The sequence below is a fragment of the Corvus moneduloides genome, chromosome 6 (genome assembly GCF_009650955.1).
Source record: "Corvus moneduloides isolate bCorMon1 chromosome 6, bCorMon1.pri, whole genome shotgun sequence".
Lineage (NCBI taxonomy): Eukaryota > Metazoa > Chordata > Aves > Passeriformes > Corvidae > Corvus > Corvus moneduloides.
Window position 1 is genome coordinate 49,870,257 of NC_045481.1, and position 18,621 is coordinate 49,888,877.

The 18,621-nt window shown below is 42.5% G+C and overlaps 1 protein-coding gene across 2 annotated transcripts in view; it reads left to right on the forward strand.

Annotated features, from left to right (window-relative positions):
* The first annotated feature begins 17,128 nt into the window (after positions 1-17,128).
* Positions 17,129-18,621, forward strand: part of PIK3C2A (phosphatidylinositol-4-phosphate 3-kinase catalytic subunit type 2 alpha) — a 50,899-nt gene continuing 49,406 nt past the window's right edge. For both annotated transcript variants that reach the window (XM_032111363.1, XM_032111364.1), the window contains exon 1: positions 17,129-17,233. The gene's annotated coding sequence lies outside the window, so the exon portion shown is untranslated. The remainder of the gene's footprint in view (positions 17,234-18,621) is intronic.

Genomic DNA, 18,621 nt, shown 5'->3' on the forward strand with positions numbered 1-18,621 from the left:
GTTGTAACCTCTGAGGGTGTCTCAATACTGTAAGCCTGTACTCCTATTTAAAGAGATGTACTGAGATGTACAAATTATTGAAAAACTTTTATCACTGTGCGTTGTATTTCTGTTATTCTGATTTACAAGGTCAGTAGGTACAAGTTAAGGTTTGGGGTTTTTTTTTAAGAAATTATTCCAACAGTTCATACAAATCAGAGATAAAAATAAATTATTGAGGGATTTGCTCAGCCTGGGGAAGAAACTCAAAACTGCCACAGGGTTGAGGGTTAATTATAATGAGGGCAAAGTGGTGGTTGAAACTATAACTTCTGGGTTGTGCAGGTGAAAACAAAATGGGGATGTGAACTGTCTATGATGACACCTGTGCTAACAAAGCTGTTACAGTAATAGGGCTGACACCACTTGGAACTTTCCCTTTTCTTTCACAGACATACTGCTCCAGATTAGAAAATCATTTTCCTACACTACGGTTCACTTTAGAAACAGAGTTATGTGGTGACTTAGCATTCTTTTCTAATTTATGGACTGTCATTTTGGGCACCTGGAAGCACTGGAACTTAGTAAGCTGCAGGCGGTTTGTGGACCTGAAAAGTGCCCAGATGTGGGAGAAGGAGGAGGGTGATGGAGGCTGAGGGCCCCTCTCCTGAGGCTCGCTTATGCTGCTTACAAGGAAGGCTGTCCCCTGGGCACAGGGACTGTCCCCCACCTCCAGTCAGGAGCATCCTCATCCTGTGCCTGGGGTCCCCTCAACAAGACCAAGGCAACAACATTCCAAGTGTGCCCTCACTCTCTGCTTGCATGAAGAACAAGCTTCTCTTCACTTTTGTGGCCTCCTGCTTACCTCCTGATCCTTTTTTGTAGGAAGACTCAGAGGCAGCTCCTATATGGGAGCCTTCCCACAAGTTTTCAGGAAGAACCTGCCCTTCTCAGGCAACTACCAGAAGGTGGCTTGGAGGCACAAGGCAAAGGACAAAGTGACATCATCTGCAAGGACAAGCTGTGATGGGACCAACATGAGCCTTGCCTGCAGGAGGAGGGTGTTCTTGTGGGATAAGGGAAGAGCAGTGACAGCCATTTACTGTGACTTTAGCAAGGCCTGTGACACAGCCCCCCGTGTTATCCACGTGGGTAAGGCATGGACAGGAGAAGGGGACTCCTGTGCAATGCGCCTTGTGTTCAGCAGGACAAATCCTTAATTAGTATCCTATCCTCTATTGGTTATTGATTTCTTACCGTTCGTGCGAGTTAGTCCATATTTTTAGTCTTTTTTGTATCTTTTTCCTCAGTTAGGGACTTTCCAATACACATATACTGAATCTTTGTTAGCTTTTTCCTTATGCTCTGATTTCTACAAAATGCCTGTGTGGTCTGTAAATTCTGTTCTTCTGGTCACAGCACCAAGCCTGACAGAGTTCAAGAAGCATTTGGACAGTGCTCTCAGGCACGTGGTGTGACTCCTGGGGATGGTGCTGCTCAGGGCTGGGGGTTGGACTCAATGATCCTTGTGGGTCCCTTCCAACCCAGCTTATTTTGTGATTCTGTGATTGTATCCGATTTCAACCGTACTTCGCTCTCTCCCAGGCCTTGTTCAATGGAGCGTATCAGGGTGGTGTGCTGGCTAAAAGTGATTTAAGACTAGCACACTGCTTATAATTAATATAGTGACTATGATTGATTAAAACAATTAATTAAAAATTAATTGGAAAATTTATGTCACGTTCAACAAGCACACATGGCCACTGCAGTGCAGGTGTGCAGAGGGTCGGTGTGATGCACGTATATTCACAGCCAGTGCAGCGTGTCCAGGCAGAGGGTGGGTGCAGTGAGGATCAGAGCAGCTGTGAGTTGGTTTTCCTGGAGCTGCAACTGTTTTCCAGCTACTGTCTCCTCTAAAATGGCTGGGATTGTTCAGCCTGGAGACAAGAAGGCTCCACAGAGATTTTAGAGCTCCTTCAAGTATCCAAAGGGCCTACAGGAAAGCTGGAGAGGGACTTGTACAGGTGCAGGTAGTCATAGGACAAGGGATATAGGTTCTAAACGGGAGGGGGGTCAATTTGGATTTGAAAGAACATGGAAGTTTTTTTTTATTCTATAATTTTGTAGCTTTAGAAACAAATAGACAACAGCTGAAGGATAATAGCTTCTCTTTTATCCTCACAGGCCCCATGCTGTTGTCAAGCCTCCTGCTTGGAGAGGAGATTTCCATCATAGCTTTGACTGTTTCAGGATTGTTTTGACCCTCTCTCAGTCACAAGCTGGTAAGTACCATAGCCTAGTTAGCTGTGCTACTTATTTTTCTCTCTGCAATTATGTGGTTATTTCATGTCAGGCTGGAAACTCCTTTAACTGAAGGGTGGAGAACCTCTAGGTAGGCACATCCCCAGCTTTCTGGGGCTGTGTCAATGACCTCCCTCTTGATGGTAATACTTAAACTAGGCTAAGGCACATGGAAAATAAGGAGGTGATTGGTGATGGCCAACATGGCTTCTCCAAAGCAAATTGTGCCTGAAAAATTTGCTTTAGAAACACAGAAGGAAATGTATTCAGAGAAACAGGCATGATCTTCCCTCCAAAATACTTAGAGTTAGAATTGAGGCAAGACCCACAATATATTTAGAAGGAAAGTATAGAGTAAGTTGAGGGAGAACTGTTCTGAAGGTGTAGAAAAGTATTAATACTGGTAACAGGACACGAGGATAATTTCAGACTTGAAGCCACATGGAAAAGTCACAAAAAGAAGGGAGAAGAGGAATGATACTTTGTGTAAGAAGTAGGTAAGACATCTAAGTTGTTACAATCAATTTTGGTACTTTTAACTGAAGAGAGGGTGCTTTGAAAATGAGATGATAATGAACAGCAAGAAAAACAGAAAGTAAAAGGTAGGGTACTGCTGTGGTTGCAGCAGGAAGTGTATCACAGCAATTTTTTGGCTTCCCATTTCCAGTAATGGAAATATTTTTTAGAACAAAAAGGCTTGTGGTTATGGACACATGGTGCATGTATATCACATGAATTTCACATGCAACAAAAAATAATATGAAGGTCTTGTTAAAGGAGAATATAGCACCTGATTACTGATGCAGTTTTTATTTGATTTCTCATGCAAATCAATATTTTATTACTTTTTTTTCCAACTTATCTGCAGTTTATAAATGCTCCTCTCACCACAAAGCAGATAAGTAGCATCTGAATATTTGGCAGAGGCTAAGTATCCACCGGATATTTACGAGATGGTGGTAGTAATTTTGAAAAATACCTGTCTTTTAAAATTATATCAGCTTCTGTCTTGTCATATCTATATGCATGTGATTATCACCCAGTTATTGATGGGCAAAAAGGGCTGTCAGCATGGGGGGTTTATTCTTGTGATATTTAGAGGTTTTGGGAAGTTTATTTGCTATTATTTTTTATAAACCTTGGCCTAATAGCAGAGGGGAGTCAGCAGTGGTATTTCCTAGGAATTTATAACCAGCCTCTGTACTTCAGTGTTACCATAATATTCCCAAATAGGGGTACAAAATGATGTGAGAAAGTTTGCTGATGACTTAGAATTAGGGAATTACTTAGAAAAACAACATTGAAAGAAAACCTTTTATTTCAGATCTGCAAAGTATTTTGTCATACTCAGTAGCCGGGTGGTGAAGCAGTAAATGATATGTTAGTAATGTAAACTGACTTGCCTTGAAGAAAAGGCAGCCTTGGCTTTTTTAATCTAGTTCTCTTTTTGCTCAGATTGTGGATGTGTAATAAGAAGGTTTTGTGGTAACGTTAGAGCAATGTTTAGTGGACATCAAAATAGCAAGTGCTAGGAATAATGGAATTGCTAGGAAAATAATAGAATGTAATGAAAGGAATTGTTATATTGCAGCAGAAATCCATTGTACATCTGTATGGTAAGTATGACATGCAGGTCTAGTCCAAAGAAGAGTGGTATGCTGGAGGTAAGTAGAAGTGGTCACTATTCTTCATAACAAGAAAAAAGCAATGAAATCCTCTGGCAGATTCAGTGGGACATGCTGAACATTGGTGCCTGTCTTTGCTTGGTACCGCATGCCGCAATTTCTCAGCTGTCTTCTGCTCTGTGAAGAGTTATCCCCCCTTTTGGGCTGGATTGCAAGTCAGAGTTAAAGTATAAGCTTATTAACTGCTCTGTGGAGAAAGATGAAGTAGAATCTGATGTATCTTCAAGAGATTAAAGTTCAGGGCGCACTTTTCTCTTTCCTATGTGTGTTGTGAAAGGTACAGTTCTGCTCTTTAAGCACTGTGGATGAAAACTGCTTTTGCCTTGTGTTGTCATGAATTGTACAAGCCAAAGGGGCTGCCTTTCCCTTTAGGTTTTTAAATGTGCACCCTCAGTAAGTTGTTGGATGACAGTGAGTTGGGCAGGAGTGAATAATTAGTTGTTCTAGCAAGGAAAATCTCAACAGGTGGGTGGGGAGCACATGTGAGTGCTGAACAGGGGGGTGCTGAACAACCAAGGGAGTGGGAGTGGGTACATGTAAGTGTGGGCATGAGACAGAGCAGGAGGTAAGTAAGTGTGAGAGCAGACAGGCATGTGGGAGGCAAAGCTGCATCCGTGAGCATAAACACCATGTGCAAGGGAGTGTGAGCAAGCACGCAGGAGATGTTTCTCAGGAAATAAGAAAATGGAGGATTTAAACCAGGGCTTACGGCCTTTCATTTTTCTGCGCCACAGAGATGTTTGAGGCGATGTGGCTCTCACTCCCTAGTCCCCTCCCTGTCTGAGTCATTTTCCCCTGCTGTGCTTCCATGGTGAATGTGCTGAAGACTGAATCTTTGAGTCAGAGGGCAGCAAGAGTATTTTGGTCTGGAAGCCATTTCCCCAGCCTTTCTATACTCTCCGCAGCATGAAGCACCCTTTTGTCCACTGTTTCATCCCATTGTGCAGAGATGAAACATGCATGTTTGTGGACATCTGTAGAGCAGTGCTGACAATATTGACAGTTTTGGAAATTGAAAACAAAACACCCAAAATATATCTGTGTGCTCATTGGAATAATGAGTTATTGACTGGATGTGTTTTTGTTTCTCACACTGAAAAAAAGAGCAGTAGTTAGTAAAAAGTATTGTTGGTGTCCTTGTTGGACCCTAACACTATCTTATTACTGAAAAACTTGCTGAGGAAATTTGAATGCTACAAGAATGGGAGGATATGGTTGCAAGCTCTGCTCCATCCTGTGTTGTTTTGGACCCTGGCCATCAGGAAACATTTTGTTTATCTCAGAGATGAAACACTTTCTCTTCAGAAGTAGTATTATGGGCCATAAATAATCTGTGGCAAGCAGCGACTTTGTTACAGAAAGGGACATCATCCCAACTTTTCCTTTCTTTGATGAAATTTTAAAGAGGTTTCTACAAATGATGTGCCAAAGGGAAATTTGCAAGGTTTGCATTGACCTACATAAACCCTAGTTGAACATGAAAGCAGATTAAAAGTTGTTTCATTCTGCTTCTGTCCCCCTTTGTACTTTATCAACCACTGATCTTCATTCTTTGTTAATTCATATATGTTTAATGCAGCACTGCAAATATTTTTCCTCACATCCCAAAGTATTCATAAAAATAAGGCTGGGTGAGAATACTTGAAAGAGCATTGTTTGTAATTTTCTTGCCTCTGCACAGCTGTGTGTCTAGAAAATGGAAATACTGGCTTTTCCATGCTGCAGAGGAATGGAAATAAATCAAAATGCAAGCTCTTTCAAAAGAAATTACATATCCTGGAGTATCCCAGATCAGGATAACATTTTGTTGCATAGCTTGAGTTTTATTTCAAAAGATTGACTTGATACAGACATTTACTTTTGTATTTTAACTAGTTATTTTACTGAATGTATCTAATTTGGATGAAAAGTTATGTGGTTGACCTGATCAGCTCATGACATGGGTCAGTGGAGGGAAAGCAGGGGAAGGACAGTTTGAAGGAAAGGGAACAGAAAACTTTGTGGAGGAAGAAGACTGAGATTGCCACATAATCCTGCAACCAATACTCTCAAGAATATGTTTTTGCAGAAGCAGAAATGAAATACAGTATGAAAGGCAAAGTAATACCTTTGAAATAATTCTGGAAGCCCAGCATTAAATCAATTGTGCAACTAAATGACCATCACATAATTATTCAGACACTCCTTCTTAAAAGCAGTTTTAATATGGAGTATTTTATGGTGGTTAATGTTCATACTTATTCTGTGAAATAAGGAAATATTAAGCCAGGGGTTCCATAGATTGTGAAGCAAAGAAGTTTGTCCAGATTGTGAAGCCACACTGGAAATAAAAAGCCAGTGACATTCTAAACCTGTTGATACAACTTAGAAGTAGAAAAACTGCCCTGTGAACCAACACCTAAGAACTTCCTAGAAGTGGTCAGCTACTTGCTGCCTACTTTTCTGGTGTTGACATTGGATTAAAGGTAGCTAATGCTGCCTTTCTTTATGGTATTTGCTGCGATTGCTGCAGTGTTTAACAGTCAAGAGACAGACTGAGTTATAAAATAGATCAGGACAACAGTAGTTCTTCTGGATCTTATTTTCTTTGCTTATGTTATCTCCTGGCCTCACTCCCACATCCTCCCATATTTTATATCCTCCTGCAATAAAAGTGTAACATATGAAGTAAAACCTTTTATCAAGCTATCTGAAAGTGCTCTGCAATTGTTCCTTGTTGTAGAAGTGTTATCAGACTCTTTCTATGAGCCTCAGGCTGCAGGTGTGTAATTGAATTTTAGAAGTAGGACAGGCTCAGTTGTCTCATTACCAGGGAACTGGAAGGCCTGTCTCACAACAGTCCCTTTTCATCCCTCCATCTAAGCCTCTCCCCAAAACTTTTTGTCCAGAGGAACACAGGGGCACCCTGCAAGTCCTCCTGAAGAGTCATCCTTCCCCAACCTACCCAACAAATCATGTGGTCTCCATGTTGAATGGAGTTGCTATTATTGCAGAGATGGAAACAAATCCTGCTTCCGATGTTACTTTTAAATTTATACTATTTTTTGATGTTTTAAGGAACTTTACTCACTGAAATGAGTGCACAAATTTTTCTTAGATACTCACAGTCTTAAGGTTTTATCATCTGGTCAAGGCAAAACTCCCTTCACATTAACGACTGCAGACACAGGGTCCCTCATAGATTTGGGGCAAAAATTGATGTCTTGCATCAAAATATTCTGATTTGTGTACCACTATGGGTGAGTAGTAGACAGCAGTCAAGTGATTTAATAATTTCAGAGTTTTCAAAGCAAGTGAAGATATTGGCATCAGATTCTTTTAAATCCTCACTTAGTACAACAGTCCAAAACATTCATTTCCAGTGCTTAATGATCACCAGTTTAAACATGGTTTAAAACAGAAAAAAAGCTTTCAGTACAAGCTTTACCTCTGTCATCACATCTGTCTGCCTTTTGCCGTTACGCAGGCAGGGTATTTATCTTTGAAGTCCTGTGTTTGCAAAGGTGCCAGTCATGCTCTATTAGTCCTCTCTAATCTCCATGTGTGCACTTAGCTGGGAGTGTAACACAATATTTGTTCTTTAATTTTAGATGTATGGTTTCTAATGAGTTGCAGGGTCTTCAGTGTTTTAAAAGTCTTTTTTCACCCTAAACAACTTGGGCTGGGTCACTGAAATGGTAGATGGCGACATAATCTATCAGGCTTATTTGACTTTCCTTAATCTATATGCTTATTTAAGAAAGGGAAAAAAGGGCAGCAGTGGAAGAACATTATTCACTAACTCCAAAAGGTTAGTGAATTCTCTGAATTGTGATAACTGAAAAGAAATTAAGACATTATTAGTATTTCTAAAGTAACTTAGGGTTAAAAGAGACTTTCTGGAAACAATCTCATAATTATGGTAGAGCCTGTGGTAAGGTGGCTATCCAGGTTCTAGTCTTAACCACATCCCACCATGTGGCCTGATTGTCAGTGGCTGAGAGTACTCCAGGGCTTGCTGGAAATCCCCTTGATTTTGGGATCAGATGGAATCTTAAAAAATTGTATTGTGATACACACTGTCACAGAAACAGACAGTTTATCCTTCCCTTCCCTTCCCTTCCCTTCCCTTCCCTTCCCTTCCCTTCCCTTCCCTTCCCTTCCCTTCCCTTCCCTTCCCTTCCCTTCCCTTCCCTTCCCTTCCCTTCCCTTCCCTTCCCTTCCCTTCCCTTCCCTTCCCTTCCCTTCCCTTCCCTTCCCTTCCCTCCCTTTTAAGACTGCACATAACACATGCCAAGCTCCCAGGGATGTTTCAGTCATCCTTGAGATCAACCCCATTGATTTCAGTGCAAATACAACATGAGTAAAGCTTAATTTCCACCAAAATCAGATTAAAGAAGGATTCTTTAAATGCTTCCAGTGTAAGCCCTCTACAGCTGTCAGGCTGTCCTTTTCCTTGGAAAACTGTGCAGTGGCAGCAGAGCTCATGAAACTGTGATGTGAGAAAAAATAAGGATGTAGAAGTGGTATAATTGAGAATAGGATTTTTAGCCTGATTTTTCCAAATTGTAGGATTTGTGATAGTAATCAATTTATTTTAAAAAAAAACAACAAAAAAATAACTCCATCTGTTTCCAACCTGTCCTCTCCCTCTTTAGTGAAAGTGTGTGCCTACTCAAAAATAGCCAGGGAATTCTCTAAAAGGCTGGGAATGTATCATATCTTTAAGGATTGAAAAATCTGTCCTTAGAACAAGCTATTAAAGTATCTCTCAACCTAAGAGAGAGGTCAGGGATGATCAGTGTAGTCTCTGCTGCTTTAGGAAAATGTAGTAGCCAGGAACTCTATTAATAATACTTCAGTGCATGGTCAGGCCCTTTTATGAGACTAGCATGTTAATATTTATTCACATTTGAAATCTCACAAAGATTTCCAGGTTTTAGAAGAATTCTGGCTTTTCTGACTTAAACCTTGTGGATTTTTAAAGGTTTTTAATATTACATGGGAGGTGGGCATTTTATATCATAACCAAGTGACCAGGAGCTGGACTTGTTTTTAATAATGTGAGACTAAGGAGGACAGGATGCCCTTGCTAACAGAGAATGAATAAATAGCTGGAGGATGTCACTTTTCATTAGTGTGGTATTTTAATATGTAGCTTCCATGGGTTAAGAATTCAGCCAGGTACCTTTGGGGATGCCAAAACACTCAAGTGGATCCATCTACTGGTTTTAGTGGTATAAGACAAATATAGTTTTGTTCTTTTTAGGCTATTCTTTCAGTGACAAAAGAGCATAACTTCCACTGATTTAAACACAAAACCAAGATCATGCTTAATGCCATGCTTAATGATGTGATTCCTGACTTGGATAATGAATTCTGCTCTCCCAAAACACTATGCAGCATTCTAGTAGAAGTACCATTTGCAAGTGACATATACACAGTTTAGTAATTCTTTTCTGAAAGGCCTGGGATTTAGTTAAAACCAGGTAGCTAAAACTCACTCAGTTTAGAGGTTTCTAAGACTTGTTAGACCACTCTGTACTTTCAGAACACACACACATAAATACTTGCTTCACTGTGGCAAACCAGGTATCATAGAATCATAGAATGGTTTGGGTTAGAAGGGACTTTAAAGATCATCTCTTTTCAACCTCGTGCCATGGGCAGGGACACCTTCCATTAGACCAGGCTGCTCAGAGCTCTATCATGCCTGGCCTTATTCCAGGGATGGGACATCCACAACTTCTCTAGGCAACCTGTGCCAGTGCCTCACCACCCTCACAGTAAAGAATTTTTTCCTAATATCTAATCTAAACCTGCTCTCTTTCAGTTTGAAGCTTGAAGGTTTTAGTTTGAAGGTATGGTATCATAGGCAGAATTAGCCAATACTGTGGTGTCATTCCCTTATCCGTATTCTCTTCCACATCCTTCAGCTACTCTTCAGTATATATTTCAAGTAAAGGGCCATTACTATTTGAGACTTAACTCTACATTTACATTTGGAAAATAAGTAATTTTCTTAACATTAATACTTCCAAATGCTTCAGTACTGTCTGTGCTCTTAGGACAAGGGCTGTGTTTCTCCATGGCCTGATGTGTCACTGCTTCATTGCGGGAGGATGACTGTGGATCCCAAGAAGGTGATCTGACAGGTGATTTCTCTGACACCCCAGAAGATCAGAAGGGACATTCCCAATGTGCTCTGCACACCCACACCTGGGTGTACAAGTTCAATCCAGACAGAGTTCCTGCTATGTTTGGTGGAATTGTTCTGTTGGGAAGCATATCCACAAAGATGGGGTTTGTCACAAGGCCAGAACTGTGTGCTAAGTCCATCAGCTGTCCCCCACCTTGAAGTTTCTCAGTGAGCTGTGCACACATGACCACACTGCTTTTTTCCCTCCCACACACACCAACTCTGTGGTAAGTTGTTCAGTGAGTCGTGACACGTATTAATGTTGTTGGCTTCTGATGCTGTTGGGTTCTTTCTTCGGGGGCTGACCACTTCAATCCTATCTGAAAAGTTTTCCACCAAAGTCAGAGATCATTTTCATTAAAGCTCTCTCCAGTTTAGTCCCTCAAGCATGGGTGTCTTTCTACTCATGAATGCAAGCAGCAAAGGAAAGCAATAAATCCCTCTGAATAATGTGTCAGTGCTTTACTGTTACATATCTATCATTCCTAAGAAGATGCCTATTTACCAACCAAAGAATATTGGCAAGGATTTAAGGCATTTTAAAATAATTTGGCTGCTTCCAGATTTGGGATCATTGACCCTTAACCTGAAAACTGGTTTTACAAATGTCCTCCAGGAAATACATTGTGTACTTAACTCCCCCTATGAAATCTACAAAAAATTGTATACCAAAACACAAGGATTAAGGGCCAGAGCCACGACAGATTTATACTTGGACAGGGATATGAAAACACCTCAGTGAATGTACTTGATAGGATAATTTCTTTTTACCAATATATACTATGTGACTACAAGTAAAAGCATGAGGTATTGTTCAATATTTTTTAATAGTAGAATATTTCCATTGGTTTGCAATGCTTAAAGAACAGTGAAGTTTTGTTACTGATGAATATAGGGTTGCTATAAGAAGCTTCATGCAATTAGCTTGTGCCACAAAGGGAACACCAGATTTTTTCGGGAAAGGCTTGGATTTTTCATGGAGCTACAGGAATATGGGCAGCTGGGAGAAGACCTTGTAGCCCCTTTCTTAGCCTGTGGAAGTCTCTCTCCTGTGTAGGACTCCTCATGGTAGTGCTGGTTGGTTTGTTTGAACTTCTTGGTATGGGATAATCCAAGTGAGTACTCAATATGAAGTTTTATCATCCTCTGCCTTTGGATGTCTGATTAAGTGTGACTGGCTGTGACTGGGATTTTAAATACCAGCAGGCTTCCCAATTACCTCAATTATCTTTGCCCCAGGAATGATTGCTATTTCCAGGCATGCATCCTGTTGCCCGCAGTTTCTCACACAGGTTCTTCTGGCACCATTCTTACAGTAACAGCCCTCAGTACAGCACACTACAGACTGAAAACTATCCCACAGTACCTCCTGAGTACACTGCAGCACTTTCTGCATGCATTTTCTAACTCTTCTGCTTCCACTCTATTTTAGGAATACTCAGAAACTTCATTTTATTGAAAGTTTACTTAAAATTATAGCAACTATGCATTTTGCTTAGAACACATTCTATCCAAAAGGCATTTCTTATAATTTCTTCTCTGAGTAAATAAACCATCGCTAAAAGGGAGTTTATGAAAAAAATAGGCTATCACAAACTAGTTACAGTAAAACAAGTAGTGAAATGTGTAAAATTAGTTCTGTTCAGGTCCCTGTTCTAGTAGCTCTTCTGGACACAACTTATTTGCAAAACTATGGGTAAATATGAAAAATATTTTATGAATTTAAAATGCATGCCCTGTTATGTCATTTTGTAGAGAATGTTGCCTAAACCATGTGAGACATACCTAAGTTTCTGTGCCAAGATCTATAGTAATATTTTGGCTTGTAATGCCTAAATTCCCATTTCCTGAGGCAAGACCCAGGCCCTAAGAAATTAATCCAACAGAACATTTTACTTGCACTTGAAACCACCAGCAGCTGGTTTTGTGGTTTTTACTTTAAAATGGAACTTTCTTCTTATATTTAGCCCTTAAATATGTAACTCATATGTAAAGCCAGCTGAAATGATTGCGTAGATTTTGAGAGCCATATGCAGGCTTTAGACATGCTGCAAACACATGCAAGCTGTTGCATGACAGTGAAACAAAAAAACCATAACCACAACCTAATTTTTCTTTCAATCATTACTAACACTGATATCCCCTTTCTCCCTGAGAGAAATTAATAGTGAACTATTAATAGGAACATGCTGTTGACTAAACATCTTCAGATGTAAGCAATAGCCATTGAAGCTTGGATAAGCACTAAGAAAAAAGGAAAGTGAGTATTAATAATAGAGTTCAAAATGGCCAAGAAAAGGCATTCCAAGCCTAAGCTAGGAAATGACAGTGAATTTTCAGGAGGTGTCTTTTTTGAAGTACTACAATCTTCTGTTTTCTTTCAGAGTGAAAAAGAACCTGTCTCCCTCTACTGGTTTTCAGAGAAAAGTTTATAGATACTAAAAAAATCCTGGCTGCAATTTTGATACAAATTACCAGTTGTTCCAAAACTAGCTCTTAAAACCTGTTGCCTTTAAATACACAGAGGTCACCTTGAGGCTATCAGTGTCTTGATTAGCTGAGGATTGGTAGATTTTTGTAGTGTTTACTCTGTTAAGCTTAGTTTCTCAGTGTATTTAACATGATTTCTTTAAGAAAATATAACAAGATAAATATAAATATAACAAGATAAAAGCTGTTTTGTCTTTAATTCAAACATCACTGAATCTTGCAGCTATCTAAAGAGCAGCCTCCTACTGGAGTTGTAGATGTAGTTGCATAATTTTCCTTTCCTGCATCATCTGAGTCAGTGTACTTTCAAATTCAAAATTTGTGTTGCAGTTGACACCCCAATGAATGAAATCCCAGGAATTTCCACGCTGCACAAAGTGGGTGTGGGTTTTTTACCACGTTCTGTTACACAGCATGGATTCTGTGAAGAGGTTTTTGTCCTTGGTAGGATATGCTCCATCCTCCTATTGTCACAGGAAGCACATTTGTCCTTTAATAGTCCCTGTGCTCCTATTAACAATTTCTCCTTTACAGAAAGGATACTCAACAACAGACGTCAAGTTTATTCCTTCCAGTTAGTTAAAGGCAAGCAGCAATTCCAGTAGTTCGAGGCATTCACCTGTTAAAGGGCACATAAATGCATTTTAGGCTGAGAAGAAACTTAAGGAAATTTTGGCTTTAAAGTGATTGTTTTGAGTTGTTCTTTTTTGTTTTGATGGGAGAGTCTTTGGTTTTGGGTTTTGTGTGTTTTGTTTTTGTTTTGTTTATTTCCCGTGTGTTGTAGTCACCAACACATTTGTTAAGCTTCGTTACATGTAGGCGTCCTTTTGACTGGGTATACTTCAAGTTTTCTTGTGTCCTAGATATTGTTTAAAAAAGCATCTGCCAGTGACAGTTTGTCATATTTCCAGTTAATACCAGTGTCAATATTGTTAGTTGCACAAGCTGATTTGCATATGCATATATGTCTTTGCATATGCTGTGTGTCAGTTCTTTTGGGATGTTTGACTATCAGCATAGTGAGCACAGCACTTACTCTCTCCAAATATTTGACCAAATTCTCTCATTTTTTCTGTCTGTGGTATGCAATTTAAATTTCATTAAAATGTTATTTAATAAATTGTGGGTTTTTTACAAGACCTAGCTTTATCAACTGTCTCCTGAAAACTCTCAGGGCAACTGTGGCATTTGGTCTATGTATCACAGACAAGACACACAGTAGCAAGACAATGAGGCTGCTGAGACACACACCTTGTGCATGGCTTTTACATGGGCATATGAATAACTTCCTGTATGAGAAATACTTTAAAGCTGGCGTCACTTCTGCATGTGCGAATGTGTAACTTGTAATCATCCATTCCTAAGCAAGTCTGCAGGCTATGCCATTGTTCCCTTCTTGACTCAGCTCTCTAGGGAATAGTGTCACTTTACCTGGAAGCTGAGCTTCCAAGGCCAAACCGTTGTCTTTCCTGAAGGAGAACTGCTATGACTGCCCAGCTATGGAGAGGCTATGTGGCATCTGACTTAAAAATGCTATTTCTAAATCTGGCTGGTACCACTTCCAGAGTACACCTGATAATTGGTACTTGGGTAATGTGGATGTATCTGAGAAACAATGAAAGGAAAGGCAAAAGTACTTGTGTTGGAGTTGCTCTTCAGTGTAAAGTGCTGGCCTGCATCAAAAATAGTGTGACCAGCAGGACTAGGGCAGTGATTGTCCCCCTGGAGCCAGCACTGGTGAGATGGCACCTTGAGTCCTGTGTCCAGTTCTGAAGCCCTCAGTTCAGGAAAGACATTGAGGTGCTGCAGCAAGTCCAGTGAAGGGCAACGAAGTTCGTGAAGGGTCTGAGGAGCAGCTGAGGGAGCTGGGCTTGTTTAGCCTGGAGAAAAGGAGGCTCAGAGGAGACCTTACTTCTCTCTACGATCACCTGAAAGGAGGTTGTAGCCAGGTGAGGGTGGGTCTCTTCTCTCAGGCAACCAGTGACAGGACAAGAGGAAATGGCCTCAAGTTGTGCCAGGGGAGGTTTAGGCTGGACATCAGGAATAATTTCTTCACTGAAAGTGTTGTCAAGCACTGGAACAGACTGCTCAGGGACATGGTGGAATCGCCATCCCTGGAGGTGTTAAAGACACGACTGGACGTGGCACTGAGTGCCATGGTCTAGTTGACAGGGTGGTGTTCAGTCAAAGGTTGGACTCAGTGATCTTGGAAGTATTTTGCAACCTTAATGATTCTGTGACAGCAAAGGAAGGAACAGCACACTCAGTTTATATTCAGTGTGATAATATGAAGTCAGTGCCTATTTAACATGAAGGACCTTCGGAATACCTTTCAAAAATGAGATAGTGCTAAAAAGGATGGGCTTAAATTATTTTTTAAAATATGCAGAATAGCAGAAAAATTTTTGAGAGGAAGGAAATAATTTCCAAGTAAAGGCACAGACAGTTCTTACAGTTATCGTGACCCTGGTAGGCAGGCTTGATAAGAGTCTAAAATTCTTCACTAATCCACAGAATGAACCAAATCCTCTTTCCTATCTCAACTAGTAAGATTCATATTTGACCTACTGTCACATAGTATGTAATGTGATAGAGGTTGGTCAATCAAATGGAACCATGGAATCACAGAATGCCTTGGGTTGGAAGGGACCTTAAAGATATCTCATTCCAACATGATCTTGTTGGAACTGTAGGGTGTGGCACCTGCCTTTTGTTCAGACTAAGCAGGTTAATGCTCCTTTAGTTGGTAATGGATGAAACATCGACAAATGGTTACCCCAGGTCTAAACCCTGTGGCCAGTGAGTCACAGGTGCAATTGGGAGCAGTTTAATGTGACCTGTACGTGAAGGGGAAAGCAGCACAAACGCCATGGAACTGGTTTGCAGCAGGATCCCCGTCAGAAAGGCACTGTGCCTCTGTAAAGTATCGTTTATGTGAGTCACTAATTGCTCCAAGTACAGTGCTCTCCTGGCCAGGATCACCACAGGAGCCCAGCAGAGGATGTCGCCAGGAGACAAGACTGCAGGACAAAAAGTCTAAAATGCAATCTGAAAAGAAGGTGTATTTGGACAGACAGTCTGGAAAGGACCGTCGAGCTTTTGAGCAAAGTAGATTTCTTCTATTGATGCTCCATTCTGTGTTCAAAATTGGAGAAGAATTTGCTTATTGATTGTCAAAACTGGAATGGTATTAGAAAGGATGGATTTCTACATCTTATAACTGTCAGCCTGAAAAATTCCTGATGGCTTAGATCTCAAGGGTAGTAAGAACTCTGGTAATTTTTTTAATCTATGTAATTAAAGTCATGTCTGTGATGATTCTCCAGGAACACATTTTGTGTCAGCCTTCCAGGTCCCCATTTTGCTCATGTTGAAGTCACCTGCAAGGGCTTTCATTGACCTTCATGGTGCCAAGTCAAGATTTATCCAACAGAAAATGCTTAGAAGCTGAAATGGTGACGTTTATCTACAACCACACAGAAAATATCACTGCCCACAGTGTATTTCTGACTAATTTTTGATAATTCGTTTATATTGTATCTTCTAAACTGATGTGTCTTCTTTTCATGTGTCTTCTATGCTTCATTAAGTATTCATTAAGTTTTGCATTTCTTGGAATTTTCAGTGTGCTAAAAGTGCAGAATAAAATACCAATAGGCATAAACTGAATTCTTCACTTATGTCAAGTGTCCCCTGAGTGGACAGAATAAGAAGTTATTCTCTCTGGAGTTCTTCTACATCTACATTAAAAATAATATTACTGCATTTAAATGCCCATGACAACTTTTAATTTGATCTTACGAAAGGCCCATTGTCTAAACTTCGTATAAAATCCCACATGCAATACTTTTGGGCATACCCAAAGCATTTCGTTCTTTTGAAGCTATTGTGAAGGTCAAACCAAAATATTTGGTCTTTCTGAAACGTGTTGGTATGTCAGGAAGGTTGGAGTTGAAAACAGGGAACTGTCCTTGCCGGCAAAGTAGTTTCTGAAGTGAAGTTAAGCAAAATTCTGTGGAGAGGAACCTGTTGTTCCAAACCACCGGGGTCGTCCACTGGCAAGCGATGAAGGTGTTCATTCCTGCAGCCAAGCCTCATTGTGCTGGGGGCTCCCCGGCTTCCCCAGCATCACCGCTCGGCCCTGTCCCCGCCGCGTCCCGGCCCTTCCCCCGCTCCGGCGGCTGAGGAAGTCCATTGTGTCCGCGGCGCGGCTCCAGCCCCCCCGACGGACGTTTCTGGTGCGTTGTGCAAGTTCCCAGTCATGCCGAGCATTCTTGGGAAGATCGGGCGATAAGGGGAGGAAATGACGGAGAGTCACCCCAGCGCCACCCGGCCCCCGCGGCCCCGCCGCAGCCGCCCCCCGGCGGGCCGGGCTCCCTGCGCGGGCCAGGGCGCGGCGGGCACGGCGGGCGGGGGGCGGCGGCGCCGCCGCGGGCTCAGGTGAGGCGGCCCCGGGGCCGGGCCCAGCGCAGCGCCCGCCCCGCCCCGCTCCGCCCCGCGCGGCCGGGCGGAAGTGAGCGCAGCGCGACGAGCGGGGGGAGCTGCCCGCAGCCTGGAGGGCTCCCGCCGGGAGCAGCAGGGACGAGGGGAAATGGTCGAGGTAGGCGCGGGGAGCCGCGGCGGTCGGGGCGAGCTGGGGGCTCTGCGCCGTCCCAGCCCCGCGCTGCCGGGGGCCGCTCGCTCCGCTCCCCGCCGTGCCCCGCTTCGCCCGCCCCTCCCGGGGATCTCTGCGACCCTCGGGCGCTGCCCGCCGCCGGCGCGGCCTCGGCGCGGCCCAGGGCTGCGGGTGCTCCCCGCGCTGCCGGGCGGCACCTGCGAGCGGCGGGCCCGGGGCCGGGCAGCGCTGCCCGCGCGGCTCGTCCCGCTCCCGGAGCTGTGCGGGCTCCCCGAGCCGGGCGGCGGCGGCGCTGCCTGCGGGAAGTGCTTCCAGCCGGGAACTGCGTGTCTGGAGCGCTGGAGCGGCGCCGCTCGGGGCGCGGAGCCGTCCGGAGGAGTTGCCCGCGCTCCGCAGGTGCCAGAGGTGCATTTTGGACCCGGGGGTGAAGTCTCCGGGTGGCAGGGAGCTGTCACCGGCACGGAGCGGGGAGCCCGGGAGGTGCCCAGCATAGGGGGCACCTTGGCGGTCGCTGCAGAGACCCACCAGGTTTACAGTTCCTTTTTGTTCGTCCTCTTGTTGGCTTTGGAGTGGGTTCGCTCGCCCCGGGTTGGTGCGTTGCTGTGGTTCCAGAGAAGTTGGATATTTATAAAGCTGATCCCTAAGCAGCTCTGCTGTTTCCTCCGGGAGCTTTGCCGATATTTCTAGTGATACATGGAAGTTTGTGACTGCCTTGCTGTTCTTGGCTCGATCTAGTTTATTATTCTGTATCAACACAATAAAAAAGGTATACCTGCACCTTTGTTAGTACAAGTAACCTCCCACTTCAGCTATGCTGTTGTTGGAGAAATGATGTGGTAACAAGATGCAGTGAAAGGAAAAGCGTTTGGAAGAAAAGAGATTCTGGTGGTCTTTCTACTCATTTCTACTGTTACTTATTACAAGTCTGATACTGGAACATAACGCAGTTAAACTGAACTGGGGTAGAGGAGAGGTGGACAGGTTTTAACTAATAACATTGCATGTTTATTGCAGATCTCTTCCCAAAGGGAACTGAAAATTTAAGAAAAAATGTCTGATGTTTGTACAAGATGTTGTGCAATACTTTCGTTGAATATAAGCTGTGCTCAGGAGTAGTAGTGATGAATGATTTATGAAGAATCCAATGGGGAAGCAGAAATGGGGCAGGGGAAATGAAATCAGACAAAAAAATATTTTTTTTATTTGGCTTTGTTGGCTTTGAAGGCAGTTGTGTGCTTCATTCTCCCAAAATTGAGGGTGAGCCTGTAAAAAACTTCCTTTATGTGTCTGGGGGGAAGAGAAGTTACTTAAATTGGCCTCATGCAGCACATTTACTGGAGGGGGAGAAAGGGATTATAAGTCCCACTAAATTC